Genomic DNA, 26,738 nt, shown 5'->3' with positions numbered 1-26,738 from the left:
TTGATCACACGAGTAAAAGCATCCCAGCGAATCAACAAAACAGCTATTTACATGTGTTCTCTGCACTCGAAGAAAGAAAGAGGTATCTCTGTCTGCAAAGGAAGCCTAAGGACACAAAAAGTAACAATCTGTGCTAAAAATGTGATTACATCATGGCATCTAAAATTTCTTCCATACCAAGAAGATTCCAGAAACTGTTTAGCAACCCTGAGGTCATGGAGGCTGAATCTGAGCTTTACAGTGTTTCTGAGACGGTGTCTCCTGGAGCAGCTTGCACATCAGTGCAGAGGGCTACAGTTGAGAAGGAGGCAGTGAAGGTACCACCCACAGAACTGCCATCCTCACTTCCTGCCACATGGAAATATTTCTGGAAAATCCATTTTGCTGTGGTATGAACATAAACTGATAGTTTATGAGAAACCTCCAGCCCCAAGTGCCATCAGAAAGCATTTATCTTTTGTGAGAGCCCTAGGTGATGTCACTGGACAGTGGACATTTTGCTTGAGGGATGTTTTCAGTAAGCTTTGCCAATTATTTAGACAATCTGCCAGTACGATGTAGAAATTCTGCAGGACATAAGAAATGTTCAGTACTTATTGCTCCCAATCCATTTTGAACACGGAGTTCTTCATGCCTCCCATGGACTTCCAGGTTAGGCTGAAGCAATAATAGGTCCATCCCTCTAGAGGAGCACAAACTTATGCATAGAGGATTGTTACCTGGAGACCAGTCCTACACCCAAAATTAATATGCTACACACAAGGTGATTCAGGATAATGTGGGATAATCTTCTGGGGTTCTGTGGCCACAGGACAGTCTGAGAGTACAGAGGGCCTGAGACATTTCCTCCCCCAGTGACTCAGGAGCAAGTCTTACCTTTCTCTCACTCAAATTATTCCATCCCAAAGCTTTGCAGAAGTAAGCATGAGTAGGGGTCACTATGCTTAGGTCTTCCTAGAGATGGTTAATCCCTTTGTCGTTCAACAAAAAGAAAGGATGATTCACAAATCACAGTAAGACCTGTTTGTACATCTGCTCATGTCCTAAACCATTAACCAGAAGTCTTACATATTCTCTGAGATCATAGAACTGCAGAATCAAACAAGTTGGAAAAGACCTCTGAGATCATCAGGTCCAACCTTTGACCGAACACCACCATGGCAACTAGACCATGGCACTAAGTGCCACATCCAGCCTTTCCTTAAACAACTCCAGGGATGGCGACTCCACCGCCTCCCTTGGCAGCCCATTCTAATGTCTGATCACCTCTTCTGTGAAGAAATTCTTCCTAATGTCCAACTTAAAATAAACTACACTGGGAGTCCAAAGGGACTGGATCTAGGGAAAAGCGGAGTTCTCCTGAAATGAGGTACTAAACTGTAGGTCTGAATCTGAAGAGACAGGTTTAGACCGCATCATCTGTGCTTGGTTCAGGCACTCAGAAGCTGTGTCCTCTGAGGCAGTGTGGTAAACGGCCAACAGATGGCACTTGCCTAGATGCTGTCCCCACTTCATTCCAGCGTTTCCGGGACAGCCTTTCAAACTGGGCATGTGGCCGGAGCTTTGGGAATCCCTGGGAATCAACTGGAATTGCATGCTGCAAAAAATTAAGTATCAGAGGCTTAAGCCCCCTCTCACTGATTTTATACTGACATCGTCCCACTGACTTTACTGACTTCTGGAGGGGCCTTTTGTTAATTATGGAAGTCAAAGGAGAGCCATAACCTTGGATATAATTTTCCATGCTGGCACAAATCAAAAATGGCAAAATGAGTTCACCAATTACTGATAAGCCAGTATCTTCCCAAGAATGTGGTACCACACAAAGATTAGAACTCTTTTTTCCCCAAGGATACTATTTTGTGACCTGAGTTATGAACTTTTATTACGCCCAAGTTAGTGCACAGAACAGTAACTACCCCTCCTTCTTCTAATTTTGGAAATGGAGAGTGACTAGTGTTGTTGCTCTTAGTTCAGAGTCTGTAGGCACTGAGATGTGTTCTGTGTTTTCTTCAGCCTTTCCTGAGCTAAGCTCTCCTGAATGTTGTCATCCAGTTGGAGACACTGAGTTCAGACCCAGGAATTCAGGCGAGGTTAAGTGCATCTGACAGACGAAATTCAACCCTAGTGACAGCCAGGTCTATAAGACTTTTAACTGTGACTATATGTGACTTTTAACTGGAGTTCTCTCCATGTGCTAGGATTTTGAATTAATCAAGAGACAGGTGTGAACATCTGTAAGCGAGCGATCTACAGATAGTTGCAGGGTGAACCCATCCCCATGTGTTGTAATTAATTGTGCCAGCAGGCAGCTAGCACAGCTCAAGCCACTCTGTTGCACATACTTGCTCACAATGAAACAATCAGGAAGAAAATCTGAATATTCTTCTGGCATTCAAACTGGGAACTTGATTTCTTCACACACCAGCTTCAGTGGGGTGCAACTTTGCTAAATGCAAAGAAATTACTTTTACTTTACATTGGTGTAAGCAGAGGGGAACCAGGCACCAGCTCCTGAAGCACCAACAGGATATAACATAACTGTGAACACCCAGAGATGTGGACTGGGGCTGGTACTACAGATTGTGCATGACTGAAGGACAAACAGAAGGATTTCTGAGGAAGATAAACTACCTTATAAGTTTCTTCTAGCTCCAAAGTGACAAGATAAGAGTGTTTGTCTCTCCTTAAAGAGGGGCCTTATACAAAAGCCCACTTTCTGAACCCAAGGTCCAGTGACAGGGAAATGCAGATTCCATGACATGGCTTCCTTTCAGAGATAGGAGACATTCTCAGACTGCTGCCCCAGGAATGCTGACTCTCTTGCACTATGTTAGGCTGCAATCCTATTGCATCAGGATGTGGCACTTAAGGATATGGTTCAGGGATTATTATGGTGGTGCTAGCTTCACTGTTGTAGATAATTTTGAAGGTCTCTTTCAACCCTGATGATTCTGTAAATCGTGCCACTTTAGACATAAGTTAAACAAGCAGCAATTAAAGTAGTTTTATGGTTTTCTCTTGCTAGATTACAGTCCTTGAGAAATAATACTTCACAACAAGCTCATCTGTTGCTGACAACTAACAAAAGTGGAATGATGTGCAACTGAGATTTCTAAACCTACAGTATTTCATAGGACTTTCAGTTGGAACTGTCTCAGGTCAAAATATTCCTTTTTGTTTTTACAGGAAGCCATGAACTTGCACTTCCTGATCTTAACTGCTTTTCTTTATAAGGTCATTCCTCTCACCTGTCTGCTCAAGGAAGGGCCCTTCCTGCTGCACCATAGCTATGGAGGTGAACATCTCCAAGACTACTGCTGACTGCACCGTTAGTATGAATCTGCCTCTTCCATTTCCCCATTCTTTCAAATCTCTTCTAAAACCATCCATTTCCACTCTTGCTCATTACTTATGTTCTTTTTTTCTGATGTTTCCACCAGTTATTTCTGCTGTTCTGTGGAGTGATGTGTAGCCAGAAGAAAACACAAACATTTCAGTTTTTGGGGAGACAGACATGATTACCACTGGGAAATGCCAGTGCTTAACTCTTCCAGACCAATAGGTTTTTCCCTGCAGATAATACAGAGGAAATACTAAACACTGTCCCTTGTTACAGGCAACTTGCTGGACAAACAGGCTGACCAAGTGGTTTTGACCATGGGACCTGGACTGATCTGTCAAAGCCAGACAGACTATTGCAAGAACTGCATTTCAAGGAGGTTGGAACTATCTAATGGGAAAACACTGTAGAGTTCATGGGAAAGACCCCCGGGTTCAATGTGCAAAAAAATTCTCTGAGCCCTGAAGCATAACTCTCTTTCAGTGTCACTGTGCAAAAAGACAGTTCCCTTTCTACTGCCCTGTTGGATGTTTTCCAACCATCCCTTCTTACCACACTGACCAGGCATCCAGCTCCTTACTGTAGTTTGACAGTATTGGAGGAGAGGAAAATTTTCAGCACTTTTAGCAACCTTGGAGTCTAACCAGACCAGAGGGTTGCTTTCAGAGCTTCCAGGGATACCCTTGGCCATTTCTGAGCTTATAGAAGAGCATTAAAGGAGTTCAGATTTTTTCTTTCTTAATCCCTTTCGCATTCCTACTATCTCTGTATCACCCTGGAAATCCTCAACTCATAATTTCTTCTGATCCACAAATCCCCGGGCTTCTTGTTGGGAGATAGGAAGGAAGACACCATTCTCACAAGCATGGTAACTCTGAGGTCAGCATCTGCACTGAGTGCCCCAAGATGATAGACAATAACCCCAACCAGTTTCCAGCACCAGTACTATGTGTCCTGGGATCAGAGGTCTCCTACAGAAATCAGCAAAGTGCTACTGCCCAACTTCTTTCTAAAACTCAACTGGCTAGTATTCCTCATGTAAATTTCCTGGGTTTTTATCAATTTGGTACAAGAGACAAACTGGAGATATTCAAAGACTATTTTCTGTGCAATTTCATAGATGAATCTTCAGCAGAATTTTCGCTGCAGCTGGAGCACAGCAGGTATACTACTCCCCTTATTTAACCAATACAAAAAATAGAGCTCAGTTTAGTCCTTGGCCATCATGCAGCTCATGCCCTCAACAAATGTTATACTTCAGACTATCAAAAATGTAAACTACAGGAGTGAGAGCAATGACAAAATCCTTACATACATAAAGCACCACCTACCCAGAGGAACCAAACAGACTTTTTCTCTCATGACTTTTTCTTCTTTTTTTTTTTTTTTTTTTTTTTTTTGGTTTTTTTATCCCCCCCATCCATGTGTAGATATCTAATGTAGATCCTGTCAGATTCCATTAGCATAAAGATTTCTCTTGGGTGGAATGTGGCAGCTGTTACAAGCTGTTAAGGGTTCGGTCTTTTACTGTTTATTTTTGTTTGCAGGGTTTGTGAATATTTAGTACAACAGGTGGTCCTTCCCTCTCCCCTGCAGTTGATTTGCTGGCCATTAGGACCTGCAGACTACAAAGAAGGTACAAAATCCAGGACGTGGATGGACAAAGAAAATTTGGGGAACTTCATTTTTTGGGTTTTTTTCCTTTTTTCCTATGAATTCAGCCGAAATTAGCAGAGTGGACACTTTGCTTTTGCTGCTTGTTGCAGACAGATCTCATGGTTCTTTTTAGAATTATGATTTTCAAACTGCCACCCCACAAAATCAGCAGCCTAAGAACCATGCATAAAGCAGTGTGACATTACTGGAATTTAGAAACAAAATGTCACAACCCTATAAAAGTGAAAGAACAGAAACTCACTAAATCCAAGCAGTTTGTAAGAGTGTAAATTCATCTGGCTGTGGTGTGGTGGCTGCTGGTGCAACTACTTCAGGTAAACAACTGTTTTCCCTGATAATTAATGCTTGGGGAGAAGCTAAACCAAAGACCTCAGTAACTTATAAATCACACAAGAAGTCTGGCTGTGGCAAAGGCAGCAGGAGCAGCAGAGCTGAAGCAGTCTGGAGTTCAACAGAGCCATTCAAATTAGCACGGTGTGTTTTGCACAGCTGATCCAGCAATTGCTCTTGCTGTAGGCAAAGGTTTCTAAACACTTGGTGATTGTAACCATATGGACATACTGCACACAACAAATAGCACAAAGATAGTTCTGCAGGTGTTCTTAAAGATTATCTTATCCCCCTGAACTTTTCCATTCACCCACATGCCCTACTACATTAATCATCCCTTCTTCCAGCATTAGGCCCAGTATTAACTATGTACAGCTAGAATTTATAGCCTGTTTATTACTGATAATAGAGTCATAGAATGATTTGGGCTCAAAGGAACCTTTGATAGTTCATCTAGTGTATTCCCTAATAACACTTATTGTTATTCCATTTGTGACTGCAAGTTGCAACCAAGATCAGGATTCACTGATCTGGAGACAGTACAAACCTGTCCAAACCAAGAACTTCTTCTACACTCATGCTGCATTGCAATGTCAGGCAGCCAAAAGAAGCATTCAAGTAATTCATTTCTAGCCTAAGACCCTTTTATGAAACCATGGCAGGACAAAATGATATTCATGTCAGCGAGACTCCAAAAGACAAAACTGGAAGATGTTGTAGAGATGGGGAAATGTGGCACAGACAAATGAAAAGACCTGATACAGTCACAAGTTGTACAAATGGAGACAAGCTGATTCTGAGTGAAGAATTCCTCTGGCATTTAAACCTCAAAATCCTCTTCATCCTCCTTATATGTAGTGCTATAATGTGTTTTTGTAAGATGGCTTGAGCCAACAAAACATGCCAAACCTGCTCAAAAAAGGCTGCATCTACCAAAACTGAGTTTAAAGCCAGTACTTTTATCACACATCTATATCCCCATGGCAAACACAACTGCTAGGAGAATATGAAAACAAACAGAAAGACACAAAAATCCCCACAGTGGCTTTGGCTCTAAGTGCAAGTCTTGCATCAACCAGACTATGCACTGCCAAGAGCTGACTGCCTCAGCCTTGTCTTATTTCATGTAAGACTGAACAAAGAGACACAAGACTCAGCAAAGAAAAAATCACCCTGATTCACTGGTATGTTCCAGCTGCTCTGCTCCACTCCAGCAACTCAAAACAGCTGTAAACCTGGTTTAACCAGAAAGTTAAATTGGGTTTATGACTTCTCAGTATTGGCAAAGAAGTACAAAGCAGCTGGAGTTTACTAGTGTACTTAGCCCTGGGGGTTTGCCCTTAAAAGTTAACTTTTGCTCCAGCCAGAAGAAAGAGTATCAGCCACAGTTTAACTTTAAAGCGGGTTTTTATCTCACAATCTATTGTAATTTTTCAAAGAATGCTGAGAAAAAGAAAGTTTATACGCTACACCAGTATACAGTTTAGGACCAGATATCCAAGACACCAGCTCCAGTTTTGATCCCTATCAGCTGAAAATGGAGATGCTGACTGCTGAGCTCTGAACTCATCCTTGTCAAGTACGAATTCTCCTTACAGAAGTGTAAGCTAGGTGACCAAGATTGTTCTGAGTAGTGTCACAGTGTAGGTTTGCTCTGTAGACTTCATACCAAATCCTGTCATAGCCTTTGAGTAAAACTGCCTGCAATTCATCAGTCCATGCTTTAGACTATCTATCACAACTAAAAATATCCCCTCAAATAGATGTCAACCAGAAACCTGTTCTTTAAACTCTGCCATCTGTGGATGGTGGTATCTTGTTTGTTTAAAAAGAATTCTATAAGCATAATTTTTCCCAGCAGAGGCTTCTGGCAATAATATTTCAGGAGAACAAAATCCTCTGAAGTAGCAAAAGTTGGACTCAGGGTTTGATGTTGAATTTTTGTCTTCTGGTAAGCAAGAATAGCTTGGGCCGTCAGCGTGTCAGACTAGCTTTGAGGAAAATGCAATTTGAAATTTCAGTATAGAAGAAACCAAGAGATTCCTAAAATTCCCTGAGGAGATTCTCTGCAGCTGTCAGTCAGATTGGACTTAGGACAAGGAAGCACCAGCACAGCCTCACAAAAAGACTGCTCACTAGTGAATATTTATAAAGACCATATTTAAAATAATACAAGGCTTTAAAGGAGCATTAAGAAAAGTAAGATTCACTTAAATCAGAAGAAAAAATGAAAGAGCATAATACTGAAGAAAATGCAAAAGAACGCAGAGAACGGCAACTTTTAAAAACATGAGAGGTACTAGGGAGAAAAGTGGGATATTATTAAAAGAAGAGGGAGGTGAAATTGATGACAACTTTAATCTGGCCAAGATCCTGAAATGCACAGGCTACAAAGAATTTGTCTAGTCAATGTCCAAGAGTTTGTGTAAAATTAAAGAGTGGAAATGCACTTGAAAGTTAGAGCAAGCTAAAAAAATAAGAGACCAGGCATTAGATACATTATATGCTGTAGCCTGTAAATATAGAGTCATTATTCTTATAAATAAAACCATACAACAAATATTTAGAGACCAACCCAAACCAAAATGTTGGCTCTAAATAACCACAAATTGTGCAGGAGTTTGAAACTAGATCCCAGCTCTGTGGCAGGCCCTTCCCTGGTGGAAGGGGGCACCAGCTCTGGGATAGTCTGTTTCTGGATTCTGTGGCTTGGACTGCTCTCTTCCAGACAGGAAAAAAATCCTTCATAAAAAGAAGGAAAACACGACACAAGATTAATGCTGCAGAGGTATTCTCTCTGAGACCAATGTGAAATTGTTGGGAAATTTAAAATTACTCTGAAGTCCAGGAAATACTAACCTTTTTTGTAGGTATAAACACAGCTCAAACAGAAGAAGCTTAACATTTTAAATATTTGCAGGCTGATATTTGGTGGCCTACAAACCACAGGGAAAGAGACATTATATATTTTCCCTATACCATGGTGGTTATCATGACAGTAGTATCAGGGAGCCAGATGGTATCTTAATAACAAGCAAAGTCCTGTATTTCCCTTTGTCCTTTTGAACTCTTGGCACTGCTGTCACACAGCAGTGAGTTCCACCATGTAACTGTGCACACAAGAACAGTAAGAGTACTTTTTAATGTTAAAATGATTTGTCTTTATAGTATGACTGTCCCTTTTCTGCAGTGTTATAACAAGATAAATGCCAATCTATGTATTTCCCTTCTAAGTATGGCTATTTCAAAAGGAAGTCATTAGGAAATTTCCATGGGAATAGTTTCACAAGAAAATGCAGCTCCATTAAGCGGAAGTTTCAAGTTTAAGTTGTTCATTTCATTCACAATCTACAATTTTCTTTTGGGAAAACAGTAATTATCAGGCTAGTCCTGTTGAACTGATGTTTGGGTTTGTAATAGTTCAACAAATCATTAAAATGCATTTTTTTCATCTACATGCTACATTAGCCAAGCTGTCTTTCAGACCTCCCACATCCCCTTCTGAGCCAGACTTTGGAAGACTATCTGCCCTTGAACAATTTAGATTGCCCTCTATCTAAACTTCTTGACTGTAATCCAAATCCTTTCAGACTTCATTCATAACAAAGCTTCTCCTTGACTCTAAGCACTTCAATTGCTCGCTTGCTGAATCTGTCCTATTTTTATTTCATACATGGGTGCACACACACTCAAAGACACATAAATAAATGCATGGGATATCCTAAAAATAGTTGGGGTTTAAATCAGTGATCTGCCAGTAGCTCACACAGCAGAAATTACAGTATTTTTAATCATACTTTCCATTGGGAAGTTTCTTGCAATCTAATGTTCTGTTTCCTGTTTTGATCACCTCTGTAGAGTGACCAGCTGTTTTTCCTAAACAATAAGTCTAGGACATTCTTCACAAGTGATAAACGTATTCTTCCTTTCATTTGCTTCACATACAACTGATTTACATCCCAACCAGCCAGTTTTCCACCTGTGACTATGTAGCCGCACAGGTAGGATTGAGAGAAAAGATTCTCCAGAAGAACCTGGGCACAGTTCCAGTTTTATTAGCTTCTAGCATTTCAATACCAAGCTAGGAACAAAACAAATTATTTTTAAAAGTAACAAATTGGGGAATGGAGTTGGTATGAGTTCATGGGGGATGAAACCACAAGTGACTGAATAGGCTACAGGGCTGTATTACAACAGTATGGTGCATGGACCTGGAAAAGATGTGTTAGGAACTTCAATCAAGCCTGTGCTATGAAAGGCAACTGTGTCATATAAACACAATTTAATTTGAAAACTGAAATATCACATACACATGCCGAGCCATAAATTGAATTTCCCCTCAGAATTATTCTAAAATCCCACAGCTCCCATGTACCTCCACAGAGGAAAAGCAGCACAAAACTGGTGACTTAGCCTGAGGGATCTGTCTCAGTGAATACATTCTCTCCTTCACATTCTCTCTCCCTTAACATTCGTGCTCCTTAGATGTGTATTTGTGGCTTGGCTTCTTCTCTTTTCTGTTAGTGACTGTCTTCAGCTGAAGCTCCCCAAGTCACATCCTGACACACTCTGCCAACCGCAATCCCACATGTCCAAGTCCCTCCATGCCATCCCACACGCTGATTCCAGGAAGTGCACGCTGCTGGACTTTGTTCCTTCCCCTGAGCCACCCTGATTTACGCCTGCTGAAGCCATGGTCCCCAGTGTCAAAACACCTACGCTGCACAGTTGTCCCACATGTGTATATCCTATTATCCAAACAACAGATGCACCAGCATGCATTCACACATCTACTCCAACATCTGGTGATCACAAGCTCACTGTAAAAACTCCATGGACTTCATTCATCTTTACAAAACTCACAAACACTTCATCTGTACAACTGAAGAGGTGCATAACCTTTTTCACTCCACTGAAGGAAGTATGTGCTTTTAATGTGGCATTTACAGGCACACACAGGGAAATACAACCAATCACTTGCACTTACTCTGAAAGCACTTATTTAGTTCTTCTGAATAACAGGGCATGAATGGTTCTGACATAAACACTTCACAGGTGTTGCACACAACGTGCATATAGATACACACCTTTCTATTTCTTAGCCATACCTGTACCTGTGCCTACATGCCTTACCTGCTGCGAGGCTCACTTTTCCACTTTCTGGTTAGAAGTTGTGCCAGAATAAAACTGATAAAAGGAAATGGAGAATCATATCCAGATAGTCATAAAATTAAAAACATCCCACTGCTTAAGACTAAAACTGATGCTTGCATAATTCAGCATTTCTGCATGTTGGAAATTTCCAGTCTGTTTTCCTTTGTTTCTCTCATCCACATCTAATATAAAAGATATATTCAAGAAGAATGTTGGCAAAACCTTCTGACAGTTTGGTATTTTATGAGAAGTACTTCAAATCAGAATGCTCATGCCTGCCTGACTCTCAGTTGAGCACACTAGAAACAATAGCATGCCCCACTGTGATGTCCTCTGGGAAGTGCATGGTCTGGAAACACTGAAGTCAAAAAGGTCTCAGGTTTGCCTGATTCCCCCACCAGCGATGTCAAAGCATCACTGGTGACCTCAGAAAGCAGTTGGTTTCTGTGAGCTCAGATAGCACCCTTTAGGGATGTCAAAAACAGGGCTAGTAATTTTCTGTGTATGAAAAGCCACACATTTTCAAGCATGCTGAACTAAACTATTTCATAACTTACTCTTTTAAAACCTTGAAAAGCATGTACTACACTTGGAAAATTATATGCATATTTTGATTTTGCTGAGGGTTTTTTTCCCAAGCATCTTTTCTCTAAAAAGATTGGGATTTTTGACAGTGGAAAGAATGGCTTGCTGTATCTTGCTGCAGATGAGATGAAGAAATATGATGCCTTCTACTGAATTACTTCATTTAGAAAACAAGGATTAACATTTTCATGTGGAAAGGAAATCTATAACATTCTCAAAACCTTCAGTCTCAACTACAACTAAAAATGCAAATATATTGCTGAAGTAGAAAAAGAGAATTTACATCACCATTAACTTCTACTTTACCCTTCATGATATGAGTTGAAAATAATATCAACAGGTATACAGATAGCACATTGAATTTGCAGTCCCCACATGTCTCTCAAAAAAGCCCTGTTCAACCTCACTCTGCCATCCAGCTTTAGAACTCGCATGCTGGGACGCTCCTCTCTCACTTAGGGGTTTCTATCACAAGCAACTGTGGCACAGAGAAAGCTGAAGGTGTGCTACTGCAGCAAATGCACAGAATGGAAAGTCAAAATCACTCAAACTAAAGCCCAGAGATGGAAAGACCCCTGTGGACACCAACACACCAAGAGTTCAGTGCCTGTCAGTCCTACCAGTACTTGTTACCATTTAGCATATTCCACACAAAAGGTCTTAATGAAAAAGTGTGTTACTTTTCTGACATACAGATGATTCTTCACATCCTTCCCAGACACTGCTGCAGATTTATCTTACTGCTCAGTTCGAGAAGAACACAGAGGAAAAGCAGAGTTTAATTTGCCATTGGGGTTTCACTGGGAGTGGAGTATAATTGCACAAGCAGCCAGATAGCACATCCCTTACTGGGTTTCTAAACATACTCTTTTATCACTTAATTTATTATCTCTGGTGCTCTTGGACATCTTCCCATGCCCTCCTTATTGCTGAAATGATGCCATCTGTGGCTCAAAACTTCCTTTCAGCCCTTCCCATACTGCAGCATGAAGTGGTTGGAGAGAAGCACTGAACTAGTAAGGGATCCACCAATTCTCGTGGGGAAGAAGAGGAGAAGAAAAAGATAGTTCCAGAAGGACATACTTTCCTCCCCCTCTCTCCACCTTCCCTTCAATCATACTTCTGTCACCTTCTTCTTGTGTGGTAAAATTTGATGTGAAAAGCAGCCCAGGCTTGTCTCTGATGCTGCTGAGTTTGACCATGTGGCTACAGGAGGAGGCAGCAATTTCCTCTCCCAGTACAGTTTGGAAGCCCCACAGCGATGCTTCAAAGTGAAACCCTGACCCACCCCTTCCAGCCTGGAGCCCAGCAGGGTCTGAGATGCAGCTGGGCTGCTCTTCAGTGAGATGCACTGTGGAAGGTGGAGAGGGAGAGGGAGGGAAAGGACAAGGCTAAAACAGAAGGACAACAAATATACAGGGTAAGAAAGAAGAAGGAAGAGGCTGGTGATTAGGACAGCTTCTTGGGTGGAATTGGCTTCTTGGCACCAAATGCTGCAAAGAGAGGACAGTCCAGGAGGCATTAGAGCCTTACACCTTCTGACAAAACAGCCCAGCAGAAGGAATGACAGTGAGCCAGGCTAATGTCCTCGATGCCACACCATCCTTTGCCTCCCTTCCCACAGGTCATGTCAGTCTGGCTTTGTACTGATGGCTGCAGGTCTGATCTGCTCGAGCAGATGAGCTCATTTCCTACTGTGTGCATCAGCTAAGTAGGGACCTCTTAACCCATCCCAGCAGCTTTCTTTCCCACTCCCATTTCATGATGGAGAAAAACATAAACACAGTAAGGAAATGTGGGGTTGCTTCAACAGAACACTCTTTGTTGCATAAAGCACCCAGAATCCTGACTGGCATTCTGGGTTTGACTCCTGAGAGTCTGGTTTTTACATAAATTTTATGGTGTTTAGGTGTAAAGAAACCAGTACTAAAATGCTTTCATACATTTGCACAGAGGAGTTGCAGGCAAGTTCCACTGAGGCATAAAGATTGGGAAAAAAAAAAAAAAAGAAAGAAAGAAAACAAATAATGTAAAAGAAAAGAAAAGAAAATAGAAGTGGCTAAATGGCTATTTCCATGGCTGAATCTCAAGATATCTTTGCAAAATGACAGTTTTGCAGCCACAGTTACCTTTCTGCTGCTAAAACGAGTCAGGATATTTACAGAAAGGTAAACTAATGAAATCTGTTGGCCTCACTTGAAGAAAGGAGCAATAGGTTTTCCCCAGAAGGCAGCAAAGCAAATCTAACATTGCATCTATTACATCCCCTGCCTCTCCATAACTTTCTCTGCAACCAGGGCAAGCCTATCACAAGCTCATTATATTGAATATTTCACAGAAAAACAGCTAACTTGTGAATTTTACTCTAAAAAGTGTGCTTTTCTTGCAAGCAAGACACAGCTAGAGAATGACCAATTCCTCTGTTTACTGAGTGGGAGGAACTGAGAAGGTCACATCCATGGGACATGCTTTGTGTAATTACTGTGGTGTTTCTAAATCCAGGAAGGCATCTCCATGTCAGCCTATAGGGTTACTCAGCAAGCATAACTTCATGTTTTTTCTTGAATGAAGAATTCTTTACACTGATTGGCAGTCAAAAAAAATACTCAGTAAGAGCTTCCTGTGCAGAGAAGCCCTCAGAGCACAGGGCAAGTGTCCTATGCTGGATATTGCTGGCACAACCTATAGTGTCCCACTGCCTTCACCACACTCATCCAGCCTCACACCCCCACAACTCGTTCTTCTTGTGCCCCTTGTGTTCCAAGCAGCAAGAGGCCATGCAGCACTCTCGGGGGGGACAGGTGGCAGAGCGTGCCCCATTCCACCGCACAGCCAGGAGGCACGTGCTGTCCCCCGCACTGAAACCTGAGCCACAGCAACCCCCTCCTCCTGGAAAGGCTGTGACAAAGAGCTTCCCTCATCCCAGGAAAGACCACGGTTCTCTCCTGCGTGTAGCACAGGGCACATGCACCAGCACATGCCTCCTGCAACCAGCTGGTATTGCCGCATCATTGCTCTTGTCCTGCTACCCTGCACATAACCCCTTATGCAACAGCCAGAGTTCTCCTCTATACAGACGCACAAGGGGATGGCAATGGGGGTTACAGTCACTTCAAACATGTTTTTTCTGCTACTGCTTCCTCCTCAGGGATGAAGTTTTCTTCCCTGCTCCCTCCCACCGGAGAGAATCCCCCACAAACTTCTCCAACATGAGTCAATCCCACAGGTTGCAGTTCTTCATGAGCTGTCCCGGTGTGGGTCCCTTTCCACAGGGTACAGTCTTTCAGGTACAGACTGCTCCTGCATGGGTCCCCTGCAAGGTCACAAGTCCTGCCAGTAAACCTGCTCCAGCATAGGCTCCTCTCTCCATGGTTCCACAGGTCCTGCCAGGACTTCCTACAAGGTTACAGCCTTCTTCCATGTATCCACTTGCTCTGGCAGGGGGTCCTCCATTCGCTGTAAGTGGGTCTCTGCTCCCCTGGGTACCTCCGAATCTCAGCTGCAGCACCTGTAGCACCTCTTCCCTTTCTTCTTCACTGACCCTGGTGTCTGCATAATTGTTTCTCTCACGTGTTCTCACTCCTCTCTTCTCTGGCCACAATTACTTCTGCACAAAAATTTTTTCCCCTTCTTAAATAAGTCACACACAGTACTAATGGCTATTAGACAAGAAGATAACTAAACAATCTGGTGCAACATGAACAAATCCTGTGATTTTTTATGATAAAGCTGTAAGATTCATCAGCACCAATAATGATAAGATTTGTCAATACTGGTATATTGTTCACTGCAAAAACTTTTTTTTCTGGAATCTGGAACAGTCTTGCCACCGTTACATTTGTGAACACTTGCAAGGATAAATGTGGGGTTCCCCCACTCTTCCTGTAAACAGGACTGGGCAGAGGAGCTTGGGGACCGGCAGGGAACTAAGCAGGAACTCCGGCCACTCAAATGTACATGCAGTGAGTACTGCTTCTGTCCTATCCCCACACACTGACCCGCTAAATGAGTTCTGCAGACTGTCAGTGTAAGGACTGTGTGCTGCTCTTTCACCCTCAGAGCAAGGGGCACAGCACCCAGCTTCACAGGAAGTGAAGTGTACTTCCAGCTATAAAATGTTTGCTTAACTGCTATACCGAGCTGCTGGATTGGAGCAAAGCTGCCTTCATGCTGCTTAGCACCTGACCCACTGTTTTTTCTGGTTTTATTATTTCTCTTTTACAGTATCATTGCTATTTCACACTTTATTTCTTTCACAATCCTGAGACTGTCTTTGTGCTCCAGGTGATTTACTGCATATGATTTCCTCCCATTTGTTTACTCCTCAGCTTTTTATTTCAAAGGTTTGAAAAGCACTCAAAAGAATCTGCCAGAAATGTACAGCTTTTGAGTAAAAAGTGTATTACAGTTCATAGAAATCATTCACACAGGCCAGCACAGTCTGTCTGAGAATGCAGAGCTTTTAAACTTTATAAGGCAGCATAGTTGCCTTGACAGTACAAACCATCAGAAAGCAAAAACCTCTGTGGTAGCACAGACTGTTTTAGTACAGATCCCAATATCCCAATAAATGCTTTCTTTTCCACATACAATTTAAAGCAATTTTATGCAGAATTTCTGACAGAAAACTATTATATTCCAGCTTCTTCAGGGAGTTCAAGCAATTTCTTACTTATTTTAGACCTAGGTTGTTTTGAGGGGATTTACATAAGGGTTGCACATGTGCAAGAGCAAAGACACACAGACCTACTTACGTGCGATGTCCTCAACCTCCTGCCAGGAATATTTCCCTATGCCTGTGCTCAGCTGTGCTAAAAGCATCCTGGGGAGGACCAAGCTGAATCCCACTTAACGACAATTGCTCTAACCTGAGCCATTCCCTCACAGAGGCCATGATTAATTCATGGTTGCTATCTCAAAGCAGCAGAAAGTGTATTAACATTCACCACTGGGCAGGCTGCCTTCCTGCACAAACACAAAACCCTCACACAGAAGTTGGGCTCACTGACAGTGCCTAAGGACTTGCAGCTACAGACAAGAGGAGCCTGGTCAGCAAATCCTTTCTCCCAGCCTGTATCCCTTCACAGTCTTTCCTTTTTCCTCGCCATAGGCAGTGGCAAGTGGTAGCCACTCTAAGGCTGCACATTACCTGAGTGCTTAGCAAAGAAAAGGCACATCTGGCAGTTTCCTTTCTCTGCTCCCAAAGTCCAGGCATCTAGCAGAGGACATTACAGGAGAAATGCAGGTGAAGTTTGGGTTCAATTCAGTTACCGGCTCAGGAGAGGTAACCTTACAACCTCCTAAGCCAAACACTCCAAGTTTTAATTTTTAGTATCATAAAAGCCTTTTTCTTAGAGGCATAGTGCTCTCTGCTCTCAGCAGTTTTAGATGGAGCAGGTAAAATCTGTTAGGGACAATCGGAGCAAGAAGAATGCACGGAGAAAAAGAGTACAAGAAGCAAGATGAAAAGAACCTGGAAGGACACAGTGATGGAAATAGATGATGTGGTGAGGTTTTGGGGAGAGAAATAATTTTCACAAGAGGAAAAGAAAATAAAAACAATAGGCCAAAGAGTTAATGAAATAAGTGAACAGCAGAAAAATAAAGCAAAAATAAAATCTGCCCATGCATACTCAGAATAATTCAGTGTCTGCAGACGTAGTAACCAAGAAATTAAATCACTGAAAACATTCTCAAGTATTTCCTATGTGGCTTGGTAGCTAATGCAAACATTCAGGAGCCACCTCTCCAGTCACAGGGAAGGCTGCAATACTTTTTATTTATTAAAATTAAGGCTTTGACTGTAAGTTTTCCTAAAAGATCTGTTGGCTCATATCCACCCCTGAAACTCTTCAGACCATCCCGAGTTCAAATGTTTTCAGAGGAAACAGGAAGAAATTCTGTAGATTACAGTAGTAAGAGGAAGTAAGGGGAGGAAGCACAGGAGAGGGAGAATGGGAAAAAGCTAAAGAAATCAGTGGGAGAAAATATTAGGAAAAGAAAATATCTATAACAGCACAGCTTTTAAAAAACACAGTGCAAGTAATAAAGCAAAATAAGCATAAAGACATTAAAAGGACATTAGAAAGGCATAAAAACTTGAAAGAAAAACATAAAGAGGAAAGAGATTATGGAAAATGCAAGTCAAGCTGAAATTCAGAAATTGTTCTGACATGCTAAAGAGTTTGCCCACCTCACCAGTGCTCCCCAGGTATAACTTTTATTCCTCTGTGAGATGCCCACATTGCATGAAACAGACAACCACATGCAGGTGGGCACAAAGCCACATAAACTGGATTATAGAGGAAATCTACAAAACTCCTCTAATACTGAATCTTAACCCACTACTGTATTTCTCTGCCTGCTTTTAATTCAGTACAAACTAATCCCAGCTCTCACCTCAGTCACAACAGTTACATTATCTACTTCAGTGACATTTTTCCTCATTTACAGCAGTACTAGATATTTTTAATTGTTCTCTATTGTGTTCTTTTTCTGCACAGATATAGCTCAGACAGCAAAATGAAGAACAAGCTCTGAAGTATAATATACTAGAGAAAATATTCCTACATCTCAAATTAGAGTGCTTTTGCCAAGGACCTTGAAATGGACTTACACCAGCAGCCAAAGCCAGGACTTTCCATACCACCCTGTGGAAGCTCAGATAGAAGCAATTATGGATTGACTGGGGAAAACATGCAAAGATTATGTGCAAGACAACAGATGACATCCCATAACCACTATCATATCCTTTGGCTCCAAACTGAGGTATGAATTCTGTCTTCTCTACCAACAGAGGCCTCTAAAATCAGAAAGTACACACAGGAACCCAGGGATTAAAACTGCTGAGTTGCTCCAGTTTTTGCAGCTGTTAATCCAGCAGAGGAACAGGAGAAAACATTTTGCACAGCCTTCAAAATTCCCCTGATAGTAGAGAGAGGGCAGGTCCAGATGCTTCACACAAAATGAGTATTAACAACAGAATTTACTGAGTTTATATCTGTGTTGTTTGTCCCATTTCCTCATCCACCAATACCTCTTGATCAAAGGAGGTTGAGTGGCTGCCAGCAGAAGGCTTGGCTGGGTCCCATGGTCCTGTAACATCAGTTTCTTGAGGAGAAGCTCATAATCGTGGTGTCTTACCAGGCCACAGGGCAACCATGACCCCTCCAAAAATGCCTTCTTCTTGCACTGTATAGGGACTCTCAGCAGCAGAATTATTTAGGAGCCTTTACAAAGCAGGGATTGTGACTGAAACATCCAGGATTCCTAAAATAATCTTAATATATCCATGCACCTTCAGCACAGTGCTGAACCATGGAGCTGAGGACCACAACAACCCTGCTCAACCTGCACAGCCACCATGACCCACAGTACCAAACTAACCTTGGAAGTCCTGCTGTGGCCCAAGGGGAAAAAGTGGGATGAATACCCGACATGCAATTTCTTCTTTGGCTTTTTGTTCAGCCTGGGGAAGAACTCTGCAGGGGCCAAGCATCATTCCTCCTGCAGAGCTCCTGCCTGGGAGTGCACAGAGAGGAATGTGGAGGGGGGAGCACATGGACCAAGCTCTTGTCATCAAGTAAGACCTAAAGCTGACTGGCTTTAGCCTCGGGGTTGGGTGTGTGGGTATGTGTGAGTTTGTATGTGCAGCTAAGGACGCACTGAGAGGAGGAAGGCAGCAAGGGAGCTGGACATTCATAAACACTAATTGAGTGACAAAAGATACCAGCATTTTTTTTTGACTCTTAGTTGTTCTACTCTACCTGAGAAAGTGGTGGAAAAATGAAACTATGAAGGTGGTCAAAACCTGCTGATGAAACAGTTTTTCTTCAGAAGATGCTATTTTGTGAAGTGTATCAAAGAGGTATCAATATTGTTTCATACCTGAAACAGTGTCTAATTCTCTGTTTCATTTTGATTAGAATAGTTTTTATACATTTGCCAAAATTCATATTTGCAAAAATGTCAATATTAAAATGCCCATATATAATCTTCTGAAATGTCTTGCATATTCCCCCACTTATTAAAATATTTTACTTTCTACTATGTGCAGTGATACAAGAAACAGAAAAATAATGCAGATACCGGGCATCTGTAAGAACAGATGTTGGAATGATCCAGCTGATGGAAGGAAAGGTGAGCAACACTTGTTCCCTTTCCACAGTAACTTGATTTTGCAGGTGCCCTGCTCTGCTGCAGGCCCCATGTGGTGTGGGAAGACTGTGCAATCCCATGCCTGTAACAGTGTGAAATGTCCAGAGCACAACTGCTCTGAAAAACTAAAGTGTCAGCAAAGACACCTTGTGTTGCCCACTCTTCAATCATCTCTAGGCCAAATCCTTTCAATTTCTCAAAGGTTTTTGAGGGAAGTCTAACCTTGCAAGCTGGCCTGGGATGTGAAACCCAAGCTGTGTGCTTCCAAGAGGTTCCCTTTCACTGAAAAAGACATTATTCTTTCAATTCCAGCAACACCTTTCTTGATGGAAAGTAATATCACTTCCCTCTAAGAGCAGCCCTCCATAAAACAGAGGTATGAAGTTCACAAGAGATTTTTAATTTTAGCACAGGTTTTTGTTCATTTGTTTGTTTATTTGTGGAGATAGATTTTATAAGTAGCAGTTCCGCTCTCTGACTAAAATTCACTCTTAAATGTCAGGACATAACCACAGAACAATGTTTTAGAAAGTACTAACTCAATTCCTCTAAAAACCTGTGCAGTGTTATCTTAAGACAGAGAGTAAGTACACCCTAATGTAGTCCAAAGTCTAAAAAAATGCATTTTCCTTGCCATTAAGGGTGAAAAACAACATTTCGGTGTCATTCACGGTTGTTTTTTCAAGATTCCCTAAGTGTTGCATCCAGCTCCTTAAAACTCCTCCTATGGAGCAGGCAGGCATGAGCCAGCTGAAAGTCATCTGCAGCAATCTTCTGTCCCGCTGCCTTATTTTTGTTCGGGTTTCGCGAGGATGGTTTTTTTTAGCATGAGATTTCAACGGAACTGAAAATATCTCGTAGCACAAACTCTGCAGCATGCTGTGAGTAATTTACAGCTGCCAAAACCGTCTAAATCAAATCCCATGAGGGATTCTTCTTTCTTCAACCCATGCACGTTAGAAAACAAAAATGGCCAGCAGCCATTCTCCTTCTCCTCCTCCTCCTCTTTCACTGAGCAGATTCCTGCAGCTGGAGCAGTGTCATTAGAAGCTGCACTTATGGACTCCAGGACAGAAACATGGTGCAGTTTACAGCAAGCAGTTCAATTCATAACAGCAGCTTCACCTTGTTTTTCCTTTTTTTCTTTTTTTTTTTTTTTAAGTGAGGGAATTTCAGAGGTGAACACTGTGATCTGGATTCTGAGCATTGCACAGTGTGCTGGCCATATAATTTTTTGTAATTGCAGTTCATCTGACTGCATCCAAAGGCAATCAGACATAAATTAGGATTTAATGTCTAACCATCATTCTTCCTGCACAGCATTTGAGATTGCATTTTTTTAAGGCAACACTGAGAATTCTAAAAAACACCATGCAAACCAAATACACACACAGAGCAATTCAGGTTTTCCTCCAAAAACACCACAGGCAGTTTTGAAAAATATATGCCTTTATTTATTCATTGAGGAAGTTGGTTTTTAAGTTTTCAACCTCCAAAGAGAAGCTTCAGGACTACACATTATGGCTAGAGCATACAAGATGGGAAATTCACCTTTCATGAAATTCTGCATGAAAACCAGCAAAAGACACAAAGTATTGCATTAAGTCCTTGGATGTACAGAAGACAGAGAAAGCAACTGTTAGCCAGGCTGACAAAACACTGCTTGAGATATGTTACCAAATGGAAAGAGCAAATCAGAGTGGAAAATAAGCAAAAAGAAACAATACCATGAGAGGTATTCAGAAAGAAAAATCAAATTGCCAAAGGACTCGGAGAATTGTAAATGTCATGTTTCATTACTGGTGGCCAAAAATCCCCACCCAGTATCATCACTGCCTTGCTCAGTGCAAAGGAGCCCAAAGGGAGACATGCACGACCCAGAACTGCATGGGGCCCTGTGGAAATGCAGATGGGAGGTGGCAAAGAGGATAAACAGACACTGTTGCCCACAGGGCCCGCTCTGATGCTGTTTGGTACAAAAGACTATGAGGACTCTGTGGAGAAGGTTCAAAGTAGTTCCCAGGGTTTCCTTCCTTCCACTCTTCCCAGCCCAATTCCCTGCCTATTGCTTGACCTGACTGCTCAGACCAGGAACTGAAGTCTGGGTTTAACTGCACTTTTAGTTGCTATACTGCAGTTATTCCAGATAGCTTTTGCTCCTTTTAAATGCTGGTTACAGCCCTTCTGTGAAGACTGGCAGAAAGTGTTGTTTTCTGAAAATCTGTATGGGTAACATCCTGAACAGCCTGGCTACAAACTTCTAGATTCCTATATTTTCAACGTCACAGTGTTTTCCCTATCTCTATTGCAGTGGGCAAGCTCTCCTTTGATTTTTTTTTCCTTTTCTAGAGGACAGAGGATTCCAGGGTTTTACTTTGTCTTGGGAAGCTGAAGGAGTGAAGCTGTCCTCCTCTTGTAGAGCAGTATGTGATAGTTCATTCACTTCACCCCACCAAAGCCTCAGAAAATACAGGCTCATCTTTCTCTGCACAATGCAAATCTGTTAACATGAGCTGTTGGCTGGGTTTCTGTGTGGGATGATTCCCATAACCAGGTCCTATGGTCTGCTCCACAACAAAATGCAAACTAGATTGGTTTGGGTTTTTTTAAAGAAACTTCTCATTGTCTTCTGTGTCCCGCAGGCCAAAAGCAATTTTCTCCAACATTCTTTGTACCACTGCCTGCACAGTTTGTGGTAGAAGTTCATATATTTGCAAGGTCCTATTCAGAGATATTTTCAGCACACCAGAAAATGAAAAACATTTTAACAGATGAGGAAAAAATTAGCAACATATTAGCTAAAACTGACTTCCAACTTAGAGTCATCAGAAACCACTGTTATAGTTAGTACAGAAAACTTTCCAGTTCAGGTTTGGGTTTGCTCAGTAACTCATTTCTACAAAGTCACTGTGACCTGAACTATGCCTTCCTGATGCTTCCCTTAAGCAGAAGTAGTTTTGCTCTTCCATCTTCCCAACCCCTGGGTTTCCACCATTTTTATGATGACATAATTTTTGTTTCCCTGATGACCTTTCCCTTTTCATAACAAAAACTTCTGTACAGTGGTTTTCATGCCTCCTTTATCAGGACAGTTAATTGCCAAGTGCATTCTGCAGAATGTCTCATTTAACCTCCTCCCTCCAGCTCCACACAGTCTGAGTAGATTCCTCTCTTGCTTATATTAGCCCCTCTTTTATCACCAGAAGCTTGCCTGGCTGTTGTCTGGGTTTGAAGAACTCCTTCTTCGGCTTTAGAAAGATTCTATTAGAAAGAATTATTTAAGCAATGCCAGCACTAAACCTTACTGTGAACTCTTCAAACTAGGTAAAGAGTAAATTATTTCACTTTACCTTAAGTAATCTTATTTTTTAAGACAAACTTGAGAAAACTGAAAAAATATCCACACTGCTTTAAAAGTTATTACCTTTACAGGAACTCTTCAAGGCACTATCTACACAAAGATGTTCAGGAAAACTATACTAAACCAATGAAGTTGGTAATTCAAAGTGGATTTTCTAAAATGCTATAAGCTACTTAAGAGGAAATCCCTACTGAGAATTAAGAGGACCCTGACCTGATTTCATTTACTTCATTTCTAAAGAACAGATACCCAGGATTTTCATGTAAATTAGCTAATGCTTTTTTAGAAAAAATCTCAAAAAATCCACTTGATTCCCTATATTTCACTGTTCTGTGCAAATGCAAGTGCATGTATATTCATAAGCACTGACACACATCCAGTTCATATCAAAAAATGCAAGAGAAGCTCTGGTACCACCCATTTTCTCCTTCTCCAGTTGTTGCCTTCCCCTAGGGAAAGGGAAATACTGCTGCATCTTCCCAAGCACCTTCCCATGCCACAGTAAAGGAGTTGTAGGGCTGGAGTCTGCCCACCAAAGCAGTGAGTTCATGGGACAAGCCTAGAGAAACCTTAAATGAACGTGAGTCCGTGTTAATTTGTACCAAATCTGACTGGAATGGAAATATCTCTGTGCAAAATGTCCAGTTCTTGTTCTAACATACAGGCCTGCAGGAAAAGAATATTTCTCTTTTGGGATTAGAGATAATGGTGCAATCTATTTATTTATATAATACGATATTTCACTCAATCACATGCCAACATTTTGAACCATAACTCTAGTCTGTGTTTTATGCATGTTCTGTGCTTTTTACAGCAGACATGCCTGGATCCCTCACTTCACTTGTGATCTCTGCTACATGCACCAGGCATTTTGCTCTTAAATGTGTCTCCCTGGTTTTGTATTGCTAGGACCAAAAATTTGCCTTTGGTCTCCTATTCATTTGTTGGTATTAATCTTTTCTCTCTACACTCAGTAGCTGCAATTTTTCAGCCTCCCAGCCTCTGGAGGCTTGTATGTCAAAAATAATTTAGGATGACCAATTTTTTTTGGGAGGTGGGACTGAGCGGAAATTAACATGCATCCCTCAGGTGGTTGTTGGTTGTAAGTGAATGTTTCCCCTATTTCTACCTTTCCCCTGTTAATTTCTTCTAACACTGACCTGAAGAAAAATGATTCCCTCCCATAAAAGTTTAAGTGTATGCAACTGTAGCTGTACCCTGATTCCCAGCTGTGGGTGGGAAGAGCAGGCTGAGGACGAATTCAAACATATGGAAATGATGTTTTGTTCTGTGAATTGAGCAAATATCAGGATCTCCTCCAGACACTGAAGATGGAGACAGCACCCTGACATATAACAGCAGTGGCCTGGTAGCCACCAACCCAGGTCACAGGAGCAAGCAGTGAAAGCTCTGTGGCTGCATGAATGACAGCAGGGCCGAGAACGCCCCGTCCCGAAGCAGCTGCAATTCTAATATTACAGCAAACTATTAGCACACACCAAGGCTTCCTGAGAGCAGGTGGGAGTGCTTCCATCAAGATAATCGCTTTCATAAAAATAGTTTGCTTGGTGGGGGCAGAAGATTAACACTTTTTGTGGTTAACAGTTTAAGGGTGAAATTGTGTTCTCAAGCCTGACACAAAAGCTGATTAAAAGTCCACAGGTATTTGTATTTCGAAAACCCATTTCAATGTTCCAACACGATTTTGGAGTAACGGTCTGTAGGAACACAAAATATGCAGAAAGCAATGGGCAAAGGAGACAATTTTGACCAGAGTTTTAAATTATCTGAATGAGTCAGGCCAAAATCAGCAAGAAAGTCTACATTAGTAAGTAATAAATTTATCAGGGATTTACAGGCATAACACTCTTCATCAGAAGACAGCAATAAATATTTGCTTGTAGCCTATAAAACTAAGAATGCTGAATTATTAAGATCAATGGACTTGGATATTTTAATATAAATACAAAGTAACAATTACTCATGTCTAGGTCTCAGAAGTAAGACAGCACCATTCAAGAATGCTGAGGAACATTTATATTTATTGGTAACCGAGGAGGATGCTACATAAATTCAGATCAGCCCCCTAGGAGTAAGCATATTCAACTTGGCAGGCCACAGCCACTTGTGCGTAACAATTCTGAGAGACTTGGCTGAAGAGATCTCTGACCTGCTGTGATGGTCTTGAATGTATGCTGGAAGTGCAGGGGAACAGTGAAAGACTAGAACAATGTCAGTGTTAAGTGAATGGGATGAACAGAGGAGCTCTGCTGACAAGTCTAGATATTTCTTTTGGGCAAGAAAAACGCAAAAGTTGGGAAGGGATCCCATTCATAAAAAAGGCAAAGAATAAAGATATAAATAAAGCTATACCATATATTTCAATGGAACATAAATCTTGTTAAACAAGGCATGCTAAAGCAGGCAAATGCAAAGTTGTGTATTTCGGAACAAAGACTGGGAGCCAAAGCAACAAACTGAGGCTTGTATGTTGAACAGTGGTGTGCCTGAAAAGGGGTAAGGTGTCACAGTGACAAGCACACCATGTGAACTTCCAGTGTAATGCTCTGGAAAAAGACAAGTAACTGTGTTTAAACTGGGGATTATTGAGTGGGACTTGAAGTAGCTTTAATCTAGATTTTCAAAGCTCTTAAAGTAGAGGTACTACTACTGAACTATTGTATTTTCTAAAGGAAAGTTCAATGGGATAGAAAAAAGAAACAGCAAAATGACTTTTGGTTTTGAGAAAAAGGTGTTTTAGAGAATGATGCAAGGAGCTGTGCCTGCTTCATATACCAAAGGAAGACAGGGTAAGTTTATTACAATGCAGGAATATGATTACAGTATAAAATATTAAATATAAGAGAATTCTTTAATTTCCTGGAGGAAGGCTTGACAAGAACCAATGAAGGAAGCTGAAACTCTTTTCTGAGGGAAAGAAGACATATGTTCCTAGCAGTGGGATGGTATCTCCTGCTGCAGGTGGTGCTGAATTTTCCTGCTTCTGAACCTTTCAGATTAAGCCTGCATGCTTTTCTAGGAGATATTCTTTAGACAAATAATAAGTTGACTGAATAAGACGCTGCAATCTCTGGTAGATGGAAAGCTAATGAGGCAATCTAAGGGTCTCTTTGGTCCTTAAACTCCATATATCTAAACTGCTGTTACTTATCAGTTAGAAGGTTGGCAGTCTCCATGAATTTTCATCAAAATAAGCAAAAATGTTGTTATGCCAAAGACTATTCCTTACCCCATACCAGGATGCATAAATCTACAGGCATCTCAGTTGACCTCACTAAGTAGTAACTCTTTTAGTCCTTGCATTGATTGAACTTTGAGGCCTTTGTGTTAAAGCATTGAACAAGGAAAAATCTTTGTCTTTGGATAATGATGATGATGATGATGATGATGATGGCTTCAAGGGGGTTTCACAGCCCATTTTCTGTGTGACCCTCTTAATATTTAAATAAATAAAAGTTCAATATGTGTATTTTCCCTATCATATGATAGAAAATATAAAAACAGTGAATACTACTTTACATTGTAAAACAAAACACAAGCAGCTAATATTATTTATTGGTAGAAAACTGCAAAATACTGTAACTAATCAGAGTAATATGAAGAAAATCCTACAAAGGCCACTTAGGAGCCACCAGAAGGATATTCAGTCTATGCTCCTCGTGGTTTACAGAGTATCCCTACTGCTAGTGAAAAAGGTGATCTGCAGTATTAAAATACAAATACTTTTATTTGTATTTTAAAAAAAGTCACCATTGGGAAAGAACATTAGCAAAGACAGAAAGCCAAAAGAACTCGCTAAGCTTCACTACAAAGAGGATGCAGATGTCACAGGAGGGATCAGTTAGTTGCCCTACTCAGCTCCTCTGAGCTTCAAAACCAGAATCAGAATTTGAATCAGAAGTGAAGCTGGGAAAAAAAGCAGAAGTAAAGCAACTTCGTTTTTCTCCAGTGCAGATGGGCCAAATTCCATAATGCCAAATTCCATAATTCCCTTCACTCTCCCTGCCAGTGGCATGAATCCAGAGGATCTCTGTTGACAGGAGAGGTATTATCAGGAGTACCATCTGCACCCGCTTCCACACTAAACAGGTCTGGAATTGATGGATATGA

General features: G+C 41.4%; 1 protein-coding gene across 4 annotated transcripts in view; it reads right to left on the bottom strand.

Annotated features, from left to right (window-relative positions):
- TBX15 (T-box transcription factor 15) overlaps positions 1-26,738 on the bottom strand; it is an 88,670-nt gene that overhangs the window by 36,303 nt on the left and 25,629 nt on the right. Inside the window, exon 1 of one of the 4 annotated variants that reach the window (XM_069019153.1) lies at positions 15,836-15,900. The exons of 1 other annotated variant lie outside the window; for it this stretch is intronic. The gene's annotated coding sequence lies outside the window, so the exon portion shown is untranslated. Of the gene's footprint in view, positions 1-15,835; positions 15,901-26,738 lie in introns of those variants that run through there. 2 more of the 4 variants (XM_069019171.1, XM_069019162.1) reach the window with 2 other exon arrangements.

The sequence above is a fragment of the Aphelocoma coerulescens genome, chromosome 1 (genome assembly GCF_041296385.1).
Source record: "Aphelocoma coerulescens isolate FSJ_1873_10779 chromosome 1, UR_Acoe_1.0, whole genome shotgun sequence".
In the NCBI taxonomy this organism is placed as follows: domain Eukaryota; kingdom Metazoa; phylum Chordata; class Aves; order Passeriformes; family Corvidae; genus Aphelocoma; species Aphelocoma coerulescens.
Note: the sequence above shows the minus strand (reverse complement) of the source record. Positions and strands in the feature narration are given on the sequence as shown.